Source organism: Hyla sarda, chromosome 7 (genome assembly GCF_029499605.1).
Source record: "Hyla sarda isolate aHylSar1 chromosome 7, aHylSar1.hap1, whole genome shotgun sequence".
Lineage (NCBI taxonomy): Eukaryota > Metazoa > Chordata > Amphibia > Anura > Hylidae > Hyla > Hyla sarda.
In genome coordinates this window covers 85122765-85138988 of record NC_079195.1, presented here as the reverse complement: position 1 = coordinate 85138988, position 16224 = coordinate 85122765, and the positions used below count along the sequence as shown (strand labels likewise).

General features: G+C 44.7%; 1 protein-coding gene across 1 annotated transcript in view; it reads left to right on the top strand.

Moving 5' to 3' along the window:
- Positions 1-1747: 1747 nt before the first annotated feature.
- CDK1 (cyclin dependent kinase 1) overlaps positions 1748-16224 on the top strand; it is a 42138-nt gene continuing 27661 nt past the window's right edge. Inside the window, exon 1 of the mRNA XM_056529890.1 lies at positions 1748-1783. The gene's annotated coding sequence lies outside the window, so the exon portion shown is untranslated. The remainder of the gene's footprint in view (positions 1784-16224) is intronic.

The following is a 16224-nucleotide window of genomic DNA, read 5'->3' as shown; positions in this document are numbered from 1 at the left end:
AGGTATGACACGCGCTCAGCAGGTGAGCGTGCATCATACCCGGGGGGTCCAGGTTGCTATAGGCAACCAGGACCCATGGCTAATGCCCGACATCGACGATCGGGCTGATGTCAGGCATTAACCCTTTAGACTAAAACTAAAGTAAACATTGCCGGTTAGCTCAGTGGTGCTGTTTGGGACCGCCGTGGTGAAGTCGCGGCATCCTGAAAAGCCTGCAGGAAGCGAGGAGGATCCCTACCTGCCTCCTTGCTGTCTGATCACCAAATGACTGCTCCGTGCTTGAGATCCAGGCCTGAGCGATGACACTGATCAATGCCATGCTATTGGATGGCAGTAATCAGTGTAGGAAATCAGTGTGTGCAATGTTATAGTCCCCTATGGGGGCTATAACATTGCAAATAAAATAAAAAAGTGAAAAAGTGTTAATAAATGTGATTTAACTCCTTCCCTAATAAAAGTTTGAATCACCCCCCTTTTCCCATTTAGAAAAAAAAAACTGTAAATAAATGTCTGTACTATAAAAATACATTGTTAATTAAACCGCACGGTCAATAGCGTACACGTAAAAAAATTCCAAAGTCCAAAATAGCGTATTTTGGTCCCTTTTTATACCATAAAAAAAAAATGAATAAAAAGTTATCAAAAAGTCCGATCAAAACAAAATGGTACCGATAATGGTACCGAATAAAAAAAGTTATAGGGATCAGAAGAGGACATTTTTCAACGTATTAGTTTTGGTGCATGTAGTTATAATTATTTTTTTTTTTTTTAGTAAAATAAAATCAAACCTATATAAATTGCGTATCCTTGTGACCGTATAGACCTAACGAATAAATATAAGGTGCAATTTTTACCGAAAACTGCTGTTTTTTTTCTGGTTTCGCCATAGATTTTGGAGTGAAATTATTAATGGTATTAAAAAATTTGTGAAAAATTGTAGACGCAAAGAACAAGCCCTCATATGGATTTTTAAGTGGAAAATTTAAAGTGTTATGATTTTTAGAAGGTGAGGAGGAAAAAACAAAAGTGCAAAAATGAAAAATCGCCAAAGAGGGTAGGGGTTAAACAAAAATCCTGACTCTCGCAAATGGGGGAGGGTAAGGGTTAAATCACCTATCCTATGTTTGTAGTTGACATATAAGTAACATGTGTGCCAAGTTTCATGTTAATATCTTTAGCCATGATGCTGGGACATACACATGGAAGTGATGCTGGAACATACACACACACATACATACATAGGGGGAGATTTATCAAAACCTGTCCAGAGAAAAAGTTGCTGAGTTGCTCATAGCAACTTTTCCTCCGGACAGGTTTTGATAAATCTCCCCCATTGAGTTGATAGATTATTTATTATTAAAATTAATGATGCAAAGGATGTAAGAGTAGCATATTTAAAAACGGCCTTTGGTCATAAAGGTGTTAAAATCCACCCTACCATAGGATGTCATACTTAAAAGCACTATATACTGAGAGGTGTGTCCTTTATGTATCATAAACTTCCTTTCTTTGTAACCACAATCTTTTACATAAGGAGTGCCTGGACTTTGATCACCTAATGTAAAATACACATCAGGCTCCCTGGCACTCAATGGTGAAGATTTATCAAGACCTGTGCAAAGGATAAGTTGCTGAGTTGCCCATAGCAACCAATCAGATCGCTTGTTTCATTTTGCAGAGGACTTGTTAAAAATAAAAATAAAAGCAATCGGGTTGCTATGGGCAACTTTTCCTCTGGACAGGTCTTGTCCATGGTCTTTCCTCTGGACAGGTCTAAACCATGGTATTGCAGTTCATTCTGGTAACACTACAATAAACTAAGCAAAAATGTACATGAGGGAAGGCCCCAGAGCAAAACAACACCCATCTCCACACTTCAGTTATCCAAGAATATATTGTCACAAAAGAAAACAGGTTATCAATTTTACCTTCTTAACCCCTTAAGGACCCAGCCAATTTTCACTGTAGGACACGGCCATTTTTTGCACATCTGACCACTGTCATTTTAAACATTGATAACTCTGGGATGCTTTTACCTTTCATTCTGATTAAGAGATTGTTTTTTCGTGACATATTCTACTTTATGTTAGTGGTAAAATTTTGTAAAATTTGATGCATTTTTTTTAACTTTGAAACTCTCTGCTTATAAGGAAAATGAATATTCCAAATAAATTATATATTGATTCACATATGCAATATGTCTGCTTTATGTTTCCATCATAAAGTTGCCATGTTTTTACTTTTGGAAAACATCAGAGGGCTTCAAAGTATAGCAGCAATTTTCCAATTTTTCTCAAAATCGAAATTTTTCAGGGACCAGTTCTGTTTTGAAGTGGATTTGAAGGGCCTTCTTATTAAAAATACCTCACAAATGACCCCATTATAAAAACTGCACCCCTCAAAGTATTCAAAATGACATTCAAAAGGTTTGTTAACCCTTTAGGTTTTTCACAGGAATAGAAGCAAATTGAAGGAGAAAAATCAAAATCTTCATTTTTTACACTGGCATGTTCTTGTAGACCCAATTATTGAATTTTTACAAGGGGTAAAAGGAGTGAAATCTTCCTAAAATGTATAACCCAATTTCTCTCGAGTAAGAAAATACCTCATAAGTGTATGTCAAGTGTTTGGCAGGCGCAGTAGAGGGCTCAAAAGGGAAGGAGCGGCAGTGGGATTTTGGAGAGTGAGTTTTTCTGAAATGGTTTTTGGGGGGCATGTCACATTTAGGAAGCTCCTATGGTGCCAGAACAGCAAAAAAAAAAAAAAAAAATACATGGCATACTATTTTGGAAACTACACCTTTCAAGGCACGTAACAAGGGGTCCAGTGAGCCTTAACACCCCACAGGTATTTGACGACTTTTCTTTAAAGTTGGATGTGAAAATTATTTTTTTTTTTTCACTAAAATGCTAGTTTTCCCTCAAATGTAAAATTTTTATAAGGGATAATTGGACAAAATGACCACCAAAATTTGTAACCCCATCTCTTCCAAATATGGAAATACCCCATGTTAGGACGTAAAATGCTTTGTGGGCAAACTACAATGCTCCGAAGAGAAGGAGTCACATTTAGCTTTTGAAAAGCAAAATTTGCTGAAATGGTTTTTGGGGGGCATGTCCCATTTAGGAAGCCACTATGGTTCCAGGACAGCAAAAAAAAAAAAAAACACATGGCATACTATTTTGAAAACTACACCCCTCATGGCACGTAACAAGGGGTCCAGTGAGCCTTAACACCACACAGGTGTTTGACGACTTTTCGTGAAAGTTGGATGTGTAAATTATTATTTTTTTCCTACTAAAATGCTAGTTTTCCCTCAAATTTAAATTTTTTTTACAAGAGGTTATAGGACAAAATGCGCCCCAAAATTTGAAACCCCATCTCTTCTGAGTATGGAAATACCCCATATGTGGATGTCAAGTGCTCTGCTGGCGCACTACAATGCTCAGAAGAGAAGGAGCGCCATTGAGCTTTTGGGAAAAAATTTTTTGTAATGGAAGTCAGGGGCTATGTGCATTTACAAAGCCCCCCGTGGTGCCAGAACAGTGGACCCCTCCCACAAGTGACCCTATTTTGGAAACTACACCCCCTCAAAGAATTTAATAAGGGGTGCAGTGAGTATTTACACCCCACTGGCGTTTGACAGATCTTTGGAACAGTGGGCTGTGCAAATGAAAAATAAAATTTTTCATTTTCACGGACCACTGTTCCAAAAATCTGTCAGACACCTGGGGGGCGTAAATGCTCACTGTACCCCTTATTACATTACGTGAGGAGTTTCCAAAATGGGATCACATGTGGGTAGTTATTTTTTTGCGTTTATGTCAGAACCGCTGTAAAATCAGCCACCCCTGTGCAAATCACCAATTTAGGCCTCAAATGTACATAGTGCGCTCTCACTCCTGAGCCTTGTTGTGGGCCCGCAGAGCATTTTACGTCCACATATGGGGTATTTCTGTACTATGGGGAAATTTCGTTACAAATTTTGGGGGTGTTTTTTTCCTTTTAACGCTTGTGAAAATAAAAAGTATGGGGCAACATCAGCATATTAGTGTAAATTTTTTATTTATTTTTTTTTACACACTAACAAGCTGGTGTAGCCCCCAACTTTTCCTTTTCATAAGGGGTAAAAGGAGAAAAAGCCCCCCAAAATTTGTAGTGCAATTTCTCCCGAGTACGGAAATACCCCATATGTGGCCCTAAACTGTTTCCTTGAAATACGACAGGGCTCTGAAGTGAGAGAGCGCCATGCGCATTTGAGGACTAAATTAGGGATTGCATAGGGGTGGACATAGGAGTATTCTACACCAGTGATTCCCAAACAGGGTGCCTCCAGCTGTTGCTAAATTCCCAGCATGCCTGGACAGTCAGTGGCTGTCCGGAAATGCTGGAAGTTGTTGTTTTGCAACAGCTGGAGGCTCCGTTTTGGAAACACTGCCATACAATACGTTTTTCATTTTTATTTGGGGGGGGGGGGGGCAGTGTAAGGGGTGTATATGTAGTGTTTCACTCTTTATTATGTGTTAGTGTAGTGTTTTTAGGGTACATTCGCACTGGCGTGTTACGGTGAGTTTCCCGCTAGGAGTTTGCGCTGCGGTGAAAAATTTGCCGCAGCCCAAACTTGAAGCAGGAAATTTACTGTAAACCTGCACGTGTGAATGTACCCTGTACATTCACATGGGGAGGGGGGGGGGCAAACCTCCAGCTGTTTCAAAACTACAACTCCCAGCATGTACTGACAGACCGTGCATGCTGAGAGTTGTACTTTTGCAACAGCTGGAGACACACTGTTTGGAAAACCTTCAGTTAGGTTCTGTTACCTTCAGTTAGGTTCTGTATTTTCCAACCAGTCTGCCTCCAGCTGTTGCAAAACTACAACTTCCAACATGTACTGATCGCCAAAGGGCATGCTGGGAGATGTAGTTATGCAATAGCTGGAGGTACGCAACTACAACTCCCAGCATGCAGAGACAGCTGTTTACTGTTTGGGCATGCTGGGATTTGCAGTTTTGCAACATCTGGAGGGCTACAGTTTTAGAGAACACTGCAAAGTGATCTCCAAACTGTGGTCCTCCAGCTGTTGCAAAACTACAAATCCCAGCATGCCCAGACAGCAAACAGTTGTTGTGGCATGCTAGGAGTTGTAGTTTTGCAAGATCTGGAGGGCTACAGTTTAGGGACCACTATATAGTGGTCTCAAACTGGAGCCTTCCAGCTGTTGCAAAACTACATATTCCAGCATGCCCAAACAGTGGTCTGGGCATTCTGGGAGTTGTAGTTTTGCAACATCTGGAGGGCTACAGTTAGAGAACACTGTATAATCTGCTATTGGTGGTCGGGTCTAGACCAATAATAGCAGGGATAGGAGGGGTGGCACCCCTGCCATCTCACTCCCATCGCTTCAGGGGGATCCTGAGTGTCTTAGACAACCGCGATCCCCCTTATATTCCGGGTCACCATAGACCCGTAATGACCCGTAATTGCGCAAATCGCAAGTGTGAATTCACTTGCGATTTGCCGCGATCGCCAACATGGGGGGGTCTGATGACCCCCCCTGGGCGTTTGCACGGGATGCCTGCTGAACTATTTCAGCAGGCATCCCGGTCCGATCCCCGCCCGGCACGTGGCAGGGGCCGGAATTCTCCAGGATACCAGGGTGTCATGACGTACGCGTACATCAAGAGTCCTTAAGGGTCCTTTGACCTTAAGGACCAGAGAAATTTTTTGCAAATCTGACCACTGTCACTTTAACTCTGGGATGCTTTAACTTATGAATTTGATTCAGAGATTGTTTTTTCGTGACATATTCTACTTTATGTTACTGGTAAAGTTTCGTCGATACTTGCATAATTTCTTGCAAAATTTGAAAATTTTGCAGTTTTCTAACTTTGAAGCTCTCTGCTTGTAAGGAAAATGAATATTCCAAATAAATTATATATTGAGTCACATATACAATATGTATACTTTATGTTTGCATCATAAAGTTGACATGTTTTTACTTTTTGAAGTTTAGCAGCAATTTTCTAATTTTTCACGAAACTTTCAAAATCAGAATTTTTTAGGGACCAGTTCAGTTTTGAAGTGAATTTGAGGGGTCTTTATGTTAGAAATACCCTATTATGAAAACTGTATCCCTTAAAGTATTCAAGATGACATTCAGAAAGTTTGTTAATCCTTTAGGTGTTTCACAGGAATAGCAGCAAAGTGGAGGAGAATATTTAAAATCTTCATTTTTTACACTTACATGTTCATGTAGACCAAATTTTTTTTTCATTTTTCAAGGGGAGAAAAAGCTCACCAAAATTTGTAACCCAATTTCTCTCGAGTAAGGAAATACTTCATATGTGTATGTAAAGTGCTTTGTGGGTGCACTAGAGGGCTCAGAAGGAAAGGAGCGACAATGGGATTTTGGAGAGCGAATTTTGCTGAAAAGGTTTTTGGGGGGCATGTCGCATTTAGGAAGCCCTCATGGTGCCAGAACAGCAAAGGAAAAAAAAAAAATACACATGGCATACTATTTGGGAAACTACACCCCTCAAGAAACGCAACAAGGGGTACAGTGAGCCTTAACACCCCACAGGTGATTGACAAAACTTTTGTTAAAGTGGGACGCGAAATAAAAAATATGATTTCTTTGACTAAAATGTCGGTGTTATCCCAAATTTTTCATTTTCACAAGGGGTAATAGGAGAAAAAGCCCCCAAAATTTGTAACCCCATTTCTCTTGAGTAAGGAAATACCTCATGTGTGGATGTAAAGTGCTCTGTGGGTGCACTAGAGGGCTCAGAAAGGAAGAAGCGACATTTGGCTTTTGGAGAGAGAATTTAGCTGAAATTGTTGTTGAGGGGCATTTCGCATTTAGGAAGCCCCAATGGTGCCAGAACAGCAAAAAAAAAAAAAAAAAAAAAAAAAAATTTGCCCCCCCCCCCCCCCCCAAAGTTTGTAACATCATTTCTTGTGTATGGAAATACCCCATATGTGGATGTAAAAGTTATCTTCTGGCGCACTACAGGGCTCAGAAGAGAAGGAGCGCCATTGGGCTTTTGGAGAGAGACTGGTTGGAATGGAATTCGGGGGCCAGATGACGCTGGGAGAGCAGATCTGGCCGAAGTGGAAGATGCAGCGGTAAGTCAGCGACCAGTGCATGCCTGGGCCAGTCTGGAGCCACCAGAATAGTGGGAACGTCCTCCGCCTTGGGTTTACGCAGAACCCTGGGCAGGAAAGGGAGAGGCGGAAAGGGGTAAGGGAGACAGAAGGACGACCACAGAATGACCAGTGCATCAACTGCCAGAGCCAGAGGGTCTCATGACTTAGTGGGGAACCTTACTGTCATGCCGAGAAGCCAAGAGATCCACGTCCGGGGTTCCTCAGAGATTGCAGATCTGTGCAAACACCTCCGGATGTATAGATCACTTCCCCAGATCTGCCGAAGAGCGGCTGAGAAAGTCTGCTTCCCAATTCTCGCCACCCGGAATGTGGATCGTGAAGAGAGCAGGAACTCTAGTCTCGACACAGATCAGAATCTCTGAGACTTCCTCCATCGCCGAGCAAATGCGCGTGCCGCCCTGGTGATTGATGCCAAAGCTGAGGCATTGTCCGACTGAACACGGACCGGCCGACCCGGTAGGAGAATCTCCCAGTGGAGGAGAAAGATGGCCCTAAGCTCTAGAAGATTGATGGGAAGGCGAGCCTCCAGAGGATACCAGCGACCCTGGACACTCAGGTCCCGAAACACCCCCCCAGCCCTGGAGACTCGCATTGGTCGTGATGACCTGCCAGTGGAGGTGAAGGAAGGACCACCCCTGGGAGGAGTGGAGTATGAAGCCACCACAAAAGAGACCACCGTACAGAGGGAAGCAGAAGAATCCGCCGATCCAGAGATGACTGTGATTTGTCCCACCTGGCCAATATGGCCAGCTGGAGAGGGCAATAACAAACCTGGGTGAAGGGGACCGCCTCCATGGGCGCTACCATTCGGCCCAGTACCTCCATGCAGAAACTAACTGGAATCAGACAGGGGCACCGTAGGCGACGGACACGCTGTTGCGGAGAGCACCTCTTGTCCAACGGGAGACGAACACGGGCAGCTGCTATGTCGAAAAGGAGACCCAGAAATACCAGGTCGTCCAGGTGGGGGAGAACCAAGATCCCCCGGCCCCGAAGACTGGCAATCACCGCCGCCATGACCTTGGTGAAAACCCTGGGAGCCATAGCTAAGTCAAAAGGAAGAGCCACGAATTGGAAGTGCCCCGCAGGGACAGCGAAGCGGAGGAAATGCTGATGGGCAGGGAAAATAGGGATGTGGAGATAAGTGTCCCGGATGTCCACCGACGAAAGAAACTCCCCCTGGTCCATGGAAGCCACCACGGAATGGAGGGATTCCATGCGAAAGTGACGGAGCTGCAAATGGTTGTTGAGTAACTTGAGGTCCAGAATGGGATGGAAAGAGCCCTCCTTCTTGGGAACGATGAAGAGGTTCGAGTAGAACCCTGAAAAACACTCCCATGGCGGGACTGGCATGATTACTCCCTGAGTGAGAAGTGTACTCAAAGCGACCTGAAAGTCCGCCGCCAAAGCAGGGGATCGAGGAGGATGGGATCGGAAGAAACGAACCCTGGGGATAGAAGCAAATTCTATCCGATAACCATCTGAAATGATGTCCCATAAGCAAGAGTCCTGAACTTGAGCCAGCCAAATGTCACAGAAAAGAGAAAGTCGACCTCCCACCCGAGAAGACGACACTGGTGGGGGCGCCCCTTCAGGAAGAGGAAGGCTTATGAGTACCAGACTTGGCTGGTGTCCGACTTCATGGAAAAATGCCTTGAACGAAGGGACTTTCCGAGATTGGGAGTGCGCCTGCTTGGGAGGGCGACCCAATGCAAAGGACTGAAAGGGCCGAAAAGAAGGCCACCTTCTGACAAGGATCAGAGTGGCGAGGCTTGTTCTGCGGCAGCAGAGAACTCTTAACACATTTCCCCCCCCCCCCCCCCATAGCTTTGGAAATAATTTCATCTGGCCACTTCCTAAAGAGCCAAGAACCAGAGAAATTTAACTCTGTTAGAGATTTCTTCAAAGCAGCATCTGCATCCCATGCCTTCAGCCACATGGAGCGGGAAATGGCAACCAAATTACCTGAAGCAAAAGCTGTGCAATGAGCAAACTCCAAGACTACTGAGCAGAGAAAATCACCTGCCTGAGAGAGCTGGTGAGCAATATCCGCCAAGTCCTTCCGGGGAGCTCCCGACAGGATGCCCTGGCGTAGTTGACAAGCCCAAACCGAAACAGCCTTGACCACCCAAGAGGATGCAAAGGTGGGAAGCAGGGACACACCTGCCACTTCAAAGGTAAATTTTGCCAAGTTATCAATCTTTTTTCCCGCAGGATCCCCTAAGTGATGCTGCGTCCGCTAGAGGCATAGTAGTAGAATTGGACAGGCGAGAGACTGAAGGATCAACTGTAGGTGGCACTGTCCACTTGGAAACCAGATCCGGAGGAAAGGGAAACTGAGCTTGAATCTTCTTGGCTCCCTTAAATTTTTTGTCCGGATGCTTCCAAGCCACGTCATACAAGGAATCAAATTCTGCATGAGAACTGAAAGCCTTGGGAGAACGCCGAGAGCGGAGAAAAGAACTTCTGGATCCAAAGTTCTTGGGTCCTCCAGATGCAAAGTGTCCCTGATGGCAGACACCAATCTGTCCACCATTTCAGACACTGCACTGTCTTCATGATCCGAGGTGGATTCCGACCAGTCATCCACTACTTCCTCTGGAGAGTGGGAACCTGCGGAGGTAGCCTTACACTGAAGCATGTAAGACCTGGAATGAGGAGTCTGAGACCTGGGCCGATCACCTGGAGAATGGCCCCTGGAAAGGGAGCGCTGCCGGTGAGCTGAGGAAGAGGAGCGAGACCTGCGGGAAGAGTGTCTATGGAAAGAGCCAGAGGCAATCACCTTAGAGCACATTGGAATAGGGGGTCACGAGATACTGAACGAGACTCCCTGGGAAAAGTATGCAGGGAAGACCGTTCCAAGCCACTCATTTGGAGACCCAAGCCAGTTCAGAAATCGACTGGGTAAGGGAAGAATCCCACTCTGGGGGAGGGACGGACCCCATGCATTCCAGGGAAACATCTTGAGATACAGAAACAGACGGAATGGTGCGCTTGGAGGAGCAGGCAGAACAGGAGAATTCAGTGGAACCACCGGGCAGTTTGGTCTTGCAGCCCACACAAGCATAATACATGACTAGGGCCGCGGTCACATGTCTGGCGGAGGTTCGGGTCTGAGGTCGGACATAGACACTAGTAAGAGTAATCAGCAAAAATAAAATGGAGCACAACGAGCTGATAGGTAAATCAGTGACCCCTGGTGAGCGCAAGATGAGCATTGGCCAGAACAGAAATTTGGGCACGGCGGAGAAAAGACCCGGACCCGGCCACAGCAGTGGGCTATATTTATCCGTGTGCCCCGCGTGCCTGCCAAGCGCTGGTGCCGCAAGTAAGCAGTGCCTTGGAGGGAGAAGAGGAGGGGAGGGAAACTGCCCCGCAATACCCGAAGCCCCAGCACTGCAAAAACACACCTCACCTGTACTACACAGTACCCCAATAAAGAATATGGATGAAAATTCCTACCCCCCCCCCCCCCCAGAAGACCCCAGAGATAAGGGGCTCCCAAGTAAGGACCCAGGCATACTAGAAAGAGCGGTGGTGGGAGAGTGGAGAGGGGAGAGGATATACTCACCCTGCATACCGCAATACTTACCCAAGATGTCTTCAGCGAGCTATAGTCACCTGCATCAAGTCAGGCTGAGACAGCAGGACAAGCAGGGAGGATAGGGGGACCTGGACTCAATGTGCAACCCCACGCGCTGGCCGATGGCGGGAAGGGGTTCTCGGTGAATACTTTATGCCCCGTGCCCCTTAGCCGCATATGGGGGAACAGGTAGTGCCATGCCCCCGAGCCCCACCTGAAAACAATAAAATAAAAAAGGAAAAAAGAATCTAAAACAGGCCATAGCTATAAAAAATAAAGCTGACCAGGTCTGAAGAGCTCCAGAACTGTGTCTGCCTCCTACTGACACTAAGCTAAAACTGATTAGCTCAGGGTGAGTAGGCGGGGTATATCCTGCCAGGAGGGGCCGACTTTCTTTTGTATGCCTAGTGTCTGCCTCCTAGTGTCAGCAAGATATACCCACAGTTTCTGTGTCCCTCAATGGTAAAGATCGAGAAATAAATGCTTTTTGTGCTTTGAAAGGACTTACCCCTCCCCCATTCTCTGATCCAGCGACTTGCCCTCCAACTTGTCTCATCTCTTCCTCATTCCCCTACCTGAGATGAGGCTAAATTCAATTAAATAACTGTTGAGGGCTTGGCTTGTAGTAGTCTCTGAATTTACATCTGCCCCCAGATCAATGTCACAGTGGTCTCAGGAGAACCTATGGTACATAGGAATACACTGAGCATGCGAAGTGTGCGCTGTCTCACAGACACAATGAGGTTGATCTGGGGGCTGGATTACTATAAGCCAAGCCTCCCAGTGATTGATCCAAGCCTCAGCTACACAGCTAATAATCTATAGCTCTCATGATGAAGAAGAGACTGTTTGGTGGTCCTGGTGGTGGTCAGGAAGCAGAAAACAGCTGAGTGGACTGTTTTACACATTTTGTATAACTTGATTTTAAAGTGGACATGTTTGCCTCTGCATGATCCGCACTGGAAAGAAATAATTATTATTTTTTTAATATGTTGTAAGGATTCCTCCTTGGGGATTAGCTCTGGGATCGTCCTGGTCACTTGCCACGGGACACGTTCCTCACAATAACACCACAGACCACAGTTCCGCATACAAGTCTGGCTCCTCGCCAGCTTTATTTCCCCAGGTTGCAGGTAAAACAAAACAGAAACAAAATAAAGTCCTAGACCGTCTGGTCACTGACTACACATATCAGCATGCCCTGAGTACAAACTGGTGAGCTACCCTCGGCCAGTTAAACATGTGTCTCCTGCAACCTGTTACTCACAGTTCACACCACTTCTTGGACCACTCGCAGCGCCTTCTGCGTGTCACCTAAACAGGGCCCGTGTGTCTCCCCCTCTAACAGCGACATGCTGTTTTCAAGGGAGAGCCCCAACTATTCTGTTTCTTTTCCTTTTAAACACACTTCCCCTTCCTGATACCTCATTAATCAGGCCACAGGTGGAGCATTCTGCAGAGTTAGCAAGGGAAATACACCCTTTCCTTGCCACACTGCCACAATGTAAATGAGAAACAAGTACCCTGGGGACATTCCCTAGCATGGAAGGCACCTTGGGCACCCATGTCCCTTTTCCAATAGTTTTCCTTCCTTCCCCCTTCTTTGGGTAGGTACTAACCGCTGCATACCTGGAACAACCTACATTTATCAAGCTTTATTCGCTGCTTTTTGGTGTAAATTATTTACACTGCTTTTTTGTGTAAATTAGTGTGACTTTTTGCTGAAGTAATTTGACCAACATGACTACAAACTTTTGCTTTTCACTTTGCAGCGGTAAGAGATTTATGAAGTGTGACTTTTCACAAAAAGTAGCAGATTTGTCCCATAGCCCTCAATTACACAAACATACACCAGTCCAGTCCTGGCTTACAGAACTGGCTATAGACAGCAGTTTCAAAAAGTCACACAAAAGTTTAAAGGGTGAAAAATTGCAGAGAAGGAATCATACAAAGCGGTGTTCTAAAGTGGAATTTCACAAAAAGATGTATTAGCACAATATTTATCACATGCTCTGCACCATTTCATAAAGTTGGTGCTTGTACACTCCAACTACATTATCAAAACATCAATACACCTACACTGACTTTGATAAATGTCCCTCTTAGGCCATGTTCACGCGGCAGAATGTCCGTGCGGAAATACGCATGAATATTCCGGACAGACATTCCGCAGCAGCAGAGTCCCATTAATTTCAATGGATCAATGGGACTCTGCTGCACTGTTAACATGACAGAATATCCGAAACAAATGTTTCAGCCACAGAAATTCTGATTCCGGTGTCCGCAAAAATTATCTATTCTATTCTTTCTGCAGAGTCCGCAAGCAAATGCATTTCCATCTATGAGACAGCGCATTTCCGAGCGGTCCTAGCGCCTGCTAGTTAGTGAAACGTCTAGTTACCATTATTTGGTTATGCCCATTTTATCTGCTAACACACTAACAAAATAAAGGTCTTTTTTTTCACCTTACCTGTCACTTTTTTTCCTTTGCCATTTTCTACTCATCTTTGGTGTTTTCTGCAATTTTAGGCTCAGTGGCAGTTTTCCAAAATCACAGCATGTTGAGACTATGGCATATTTTTGGGAAAAATCTTCTAGTCTATAGAAGCCTATGAGAGCAAAAAAAATGTCAAATTAAATGCCATGTGGGTTTAGCATTGGTGTTTTTTCCTCCCATTCCTTTAAATGGGCACTGTCATGAAATAAAAAAAATTGATATGTTGTAGTACTACAACATATCTCTAATATACTTTAATTAAAAAAAGTGATTTTATAACAGTTTAAAATCACTTTTAAATTCGGCCACTACGGGTCGCCCTCCTAGTGGCTGAATGCATTCGGCAGTGACGTCACTAGTGAATTTCGACTCATTGAAGCCTGGCAATGAGTCAGAATTCACTCACTGTGGTGCTCGCTCCCGCCTGTCAATCAAACAGGCGGGAGCGAGCGCTGAGAACAGAAGAAGCGCGCATTGGCTCCCCTGCTCCCTGGCCCCGCCTCCCGGCATCCCATCGCTGCTGTCCTGCCCGTCCTGGTATGTCTGGGGGGTGGGGGGGTTAGGGGGTGTTCGGGTAGCGTGGTTCAGGGGAGGGGTAGCGGGGTTCGGGTTGCGCCGCGGCCATGTATTGTTTTTAACACAGGGTGCCTCCAGTTTTTCCCCACTACAACTCACAGCATGCTCTGACAGCCAATAGATGTCAGGGCAAGCTGGGAGTTGTAGTGGTGAAACAGCTGGAGGCACCCTGTGTAGATGAACTAAGGGCAGAAGTCAGCCCCAGCAGGCATCAGTGCCGTCACGCCTGCTGGGGAAGTCTGCCTGGTAGTGAGCACACTATCAGGCAGACATAACTGCATTTTTTATATAGTAAAAAAAAAAAATATTAGGCAGGGAGGAGGTTAGGGATAGATGGGAAATAGGCAGGGACAGAGAGGGGAAAAAAGGATGGTGGGAGCTACCCTTTAATATAAATCCTTGAGTCACATGATGAAACGGCAAGACTAAAACTCACTATTTTTTTGAAAACGCCACAAAAACTACATTGTGCAAAATGACAGGGCAGGTAAAAAAAAAAAAAAAAAAAAAACAAGTTGAAACTTAGCCTCAGACTGGTTTAACATCTACAATATCTGGCTTAGTATTTTGCACCACAGTTTTTAAGCCAACACCAGAAATGGGTCTACAACAAGGTAAAGGTAAAAACCTTTCAATGACATTGTTTTCTCTGTAGGTTCCACTTCCAATTGTGGCTTACAAATACTGATGCAAAATACTGCTGTGTGAAATCCACCATAGATGGAGATAATAGGTATGAGTTAACATTTTTGAGTATAAAATTGTGCAAACAAGTGAGCTACATTTATAAGTGATATGGTGACCAGATCCTGTTTTTTTTAATGTTTTAAATATTTATCAGATTTGCAGTCATATTTCCATAATGTTATGTGTGGTAGTGAATATCCAGCCATACCTGTTAACCCCTGAATGACTGCTGATATGCCAACGTTCATTAAAAGGGATATCCAGAATTAGGAAAAACAGCGCCACACCTGTTCTCAGGTTGTGTGTGGTATTATAACTCTACTTCATTCCCTTCAACTGAACTGAGCCCACACAAAAACACAGGACAAGAGTTGTGCTGTTTCTGGAAGAAGACAGCTATGTTTTTCTAATCCTGAATAACCTCTTTAGGGCTCATTCACACAATCAGATTTACTGTCAAACTCTCAGTGTGTTTCCCACAGTGAGTTTGAAAGGGGATGGGGTCTCTGCGGGCTGTCCACAGTAGACTTGTGCTGTTGAAAATCCGCCGCAAACCCTGTGGTGGGTTTTCTGCTCCCAAAAATTAGCAGCGGACAGCCCGCGCCCAGATTTGTATAGTTTACATCATGTTTTACAAATTTTAAATAAATTCTGAACTTTTTTGAATTTTTTTAATTGCCATTTTTTGACCCCTGTAGCTTTATTTTTTTCCACATACCAGGCTGTATGAGGGCTAATTTTTTGCGCCATAATCTGTTTCTTGGATCGGTACCATTTTGGTATTGATCTGACTTTTTAATCACTTTTAAACTTTTTTTTTTCTGGGATACTATAAAAATTGCAATTCTGTGGTTTGGTATTTTTTTTTACATTTACTGTACGGGATACATAATGTTATATTTTAATAGGTCGTACAATTACACACGCAGTGATACCAAATATGTTTATTTTTATTATGTTTGCATGTTTTTATATATAGGAAAAAGGGGTGATTTGAACTTTTAAATTTTTTTTATTTTTTTACACTTTATTAGACTTATAGGAGGAATGATTAGATTCCTCATACAGATTAATAGAGTTCTATTGAACTCATTGATCTGTGAGCTCTGTGATCCATTGATAGAGCCTGGTCCAGCCAGGCTCTATCAATGACAGAGCCACGGGACGGCAGGGAACAGAGGTAAGCCCTCCGGCTACCTCTATAGTGGATCACGCCCCTGCGATTGCGCTGCGGGGGGGCGATCCACCCCACTAGCCCACCAGGGAGCATTCACATGTCCCTTTAGACGCGGCTGTCAGCTTTGACAACGGCAATCTAAAGGGTTAATAGCCAGCCGCAGCAATCGCCGCATGCTGGCTATTAGCGGCGGCCCCCGTCTACTGAGAACAGCTGGGGGCTGCAGAGTATGGAGCGGGCAGGTGTCCGGAGCCCGCTCCATACATACTGCTGAGCGCCGCATGCTAGTTATTAGCGGCGGTGTGAAACTTTGGCCCCGTGCAGAAGGCGACCGCTCCTCCCCTCAGCTCTCCGAAGCGAAGGCAGAGGACGCAGGTCTGTAAGGTGAGAAAGAAGACGCAGAGCAGGGGAGAGACAGCTTCTCATCTCCCCTGCTCTGCTTTGGAAGCCGCAAGTTTCCACAGCCGCAGCAATTGTCAGGTCTGGTGTGTTATCTCCTGCAGACGTGCGGTGAAAAAAAATCAAACCCATAGCTCT